The sequence below is a fragment of the Geospiza fortis genome, unplaced genomic scaffold, assembly GCF_000277835.1.
Source record: "Geospiza fortis unplaced genomic scaffold, GeoFor_1.0 scaffold5, whole genome shotgun sequence".
NCBI classification, from domain to species: Eukaryota; Metazoa; Chordata; class Aves; order Passeriformes; family Thraupidae; genus Geospiza; species Geospiza fortis.
Genome location: NW_005054421.1, coordinates 1,133,146 through 1,136,638, shown reverse-complemented (window position 1 = coordinate 1,136,638; position 3,493 = coordinate 1,133,146).

Sequence of the window (3,493 nt, the reverse complement as noted above, 5' to 3'; positions counted from 1 at the left end):
ATCATATCATATCATATCATATCATATCAGCCTTAAAGGAATGAAGCAGGGATTTATTAAAGGAACAAAATAGGGATTTATTAAAGGAATAAACTAGGGATTTATTAAAGGAACAAAATAGGGATTTATTAAAGGAATAAATTAGGGATTTATTGAAGGAATAAAGCAGGGATTTATTAAAGCCTTTCACAGGATATACCCTGGGCAGTACAAGAGCCTGGCCATGGCTACACCCAAGATGGACCCTGGGTTATGAGTTCTCACACTTTTATTAGTTGTAGTCCATTTCCATCTTTGGGTTCATTGTCCAATTCCAGCTCCAGGTGATGCAGTCCCACCCTCCCAGTTTGCTCTCCTCCATTCCCTGTTGTTTGCACTTTTTGGGCCTGAAGCTGCAGTGGTGCCCTTGGTTCTGGGGCTGGAAAAGGATTGTTCTGTGGGACTGAGCGGTGAGGAGAACTGCCAGCACTTTATATGGAGTTCAGAGTTATAAACTAATGCAGCACAGAATCTGGAAAATATGAAAGCTACACCTAAGGCACATAAGCATTCAGTGTGGCACCCCTGAAAGGTCGAGGTGAACTTAGTCACACACATCTTCCTTCCTTTGTCTCACAGCTGCTTCAGCCAGAAATCCCACCCTAACTCACTGTCCTGCTGTAAGGTACAGACAGAGAAAAACCAAATACATCTTTGACATTTTTCTGGTACAGACAATAATCAATCTATGACAAGAAAAGAAAGAATTCTAGGGCTGACATTCAGAAATGGAGCTCTGGCAGAGGTGTCTGGGTAGCCCAGCTCCATTCTCACTCATTCCTGTGGTGTCAGAAATCCCCAGGAGGGACATGAAGACCCTGATGGCCCAGATACAGCTCTGCTCTGGGTTAAGGAAGTGGTTTCTCTTCCTATCTGGCCCTGCCATCATTAACCTGACTGCTTCCCCTAATCACCCCTGTGGGAGTTTTTTGGCCAGCAAAGATGTTCTCCAAGTCATCCCTTCTGAAAATGAGGTTTTGTTGCAGCTCTTGAGCCTTCCTGTGTGTTTCTAACCTGTTCGCTTCTTTTAAACTTGAGAAGAATTGCAAGCAGGTTTTGCAGGAGGAAGGATTTGCAGGCAGAGGTGCTTCCTTTTTTTAGCCTTATTAATTCCCTTAAATAGCTGAAGCATGAGCAGTTGGGTGGTGGGCAGGTGAAGACTGCAGTAGGAAGAAAGGGAGTTAAGAGCTGGCGAATTTTCTGGGACAGAGACAGCTTGGAGACTGCAACAGCTCTGTCTGCAAATCCCAGGCTCTGTTTTGGGGTGATTTGTGCTTTTTGGCCAGTGGTGATGGCCCTGCAGTTACTTCAGAGTGTTGCATTGCAGAGGTGGAGAAGGGTTAGGTGCTATTCCTGCCCCAGCCAAGCCAGCAAGAAAGATCCCAGTGCCATTTCCTGCCTGAGACACCTCACCCCTTGGCCAGTGTTTTGTTGGGATGATATTTTAGCATGCTTTGCTGGTCAGGATGCATGCAGCACCACTTCACCTGCCTCTCACCATCAGCTTCACCAGCAAAGGTTAATCCCCTCACTGTGGAACTTCAGAGACTGAGTCAGGATCTGGTGTCAATAAAAACACACTGTTTAGAGCAATGCTTCACCTCCACGAACACTGTGAACTCTTTCCTTTTCTGTTTTCTCAGCATTGTTTTCTCATTTCTAACAGCTGTCAGGTTAACCTTCTGGCTAAATTGTTTCCTTTGCTGTCTCTCAAATACATGTTAAAGAGTTTTTTCACTTTCCACTCACAGTCATTTAGCTATTGTTCTTTCCACCTGGTCACTTTGGCTCATAATTTCCCCTAACTTATATTAGCTCTTTTGCAATATCTGGTAGCTGTATTACTGGCTGGGGCTGCCCTCCTTTTGCTCATACTGACTACAGTCAGATCATGGGCACTAATCCTTAAGTCCTGATCAGTTCTTCAGCAATTAAAAAACCTCAGCACTTAAAAGCCACCAAATATTGCACTTGCATCCAGTGTAACAGTTCCACCATAACTGTGTCAACATTAGGAAATATCTGAAGCCGCTGTAAACTCTCCCAATGGTCTCCTTGGTCTCACACAAGATTGGGAGATGGAGATTTTCCCTTCTCTGCACCCTGCAGGGGGAGGGTTGCTGGGACCTGGTGCCAATCTCTTGTTTAACACAGCACACAGCACAAAAAGGGCTCAGTTTTCTTTTTTTAATCCTTTTACTTGTGAAACACTGAATTATCTAGTTGCAGCTTTAAGGAATAATTGAAAAGTTCTCATCACAACAGGGTTTCTGCAGGCTTAAACTTTTACTTTTGGGCGAGATGAGGAAGGGCCCGTATCTCCAAAAATCAGGCAGTCCTTGGCCCCTTAGCCAAGGGCAGATCAGTGCTTGAGGCTTTCAATCTTCAGTTTTCACTGTCTGCATGCCATTGCCCAGCAGCACAGTTCTACTCTCAATACCAGAAGAGCTCCTGCTGCTTTGCTGTTGCTGATTCCTCCCTGGAGAAGGGAGCCCATCGCCGGCAGCCTCCAGCCTGGAGAAATGCAAACCAGAGGCTGCAAGGCAGTCTTGCAAATTCAAATTATTCTGGTTTCTTTTGGGGTTTTACCCCTTGTTACATTCAGTGGCAGTTTTGGAGATGGGCACACAACTGAACACACTGAGATCGTGCCACAACAGCCAGTGGTCATTAAAGATGCCCCCTTTTATAGGGGGATTCAAAACACTGAATCAGTGGAAGTCTCAACACTTTAGGGTTAGTGAGTGAGACACTTTAGGGATAGCTCACTAACTAACTAGATGTCTGCATTCAAGATTAAATAAGATTGGCTGGGGTCCCCTGTTTGTGTTTAAATCTAACTTATCTTGTTGTTACCCACAGCCTTGTTAACTTCTATTCTTTAACAAACTGAGCTGGCCAAGCTCAGAGGTCTGCTATAGCCAATTCCATCTGTGCAGCTCCCGGGCATTTCCCTGCTGCTGTAGGGCTCTGCCCGGCAGTGAAGGGGCAGCACTGCCCGTGTGCCCGGTGTGTGAGGGGCATTGCCCGTGTGCCCGGTGTGTGAGGGGCACTGCCCGTGTGCCCGGCGGTGAAGGGGCAGCACTGCCCATGTGCCCGGTGTGTGAGGGGCACTGCCCGTGTGCCCGGCGGTGAAGGGGGCATTGCCCGTGTGCCCGGTGTGTGAGGGGCATTGCCCGTGTGCCCGGTGTGTGAGGGGCATTGCCCGTGTGCCCGGTGTGTGAGGGGCATTGCCCGTGTGCCCGGTGTGTGAGGGGCACTGCCCGTGTGCCCGGCGGTGAAGGGGCAGCACTGCCCATGTGCCCGGTGTGTGAGGGGCACTGCCCGTGTGCCCGGCGGTGAAGGGGGCATTGCCCGTGTGCCCGGTGTGTGAGGGGGCATTGCCCGTGTGCCCGGTGTGTGAGGGGCAGCACTGCCCGTGTGCCCGCTGTGCGGGCGGCACTGCCCGTAGAAC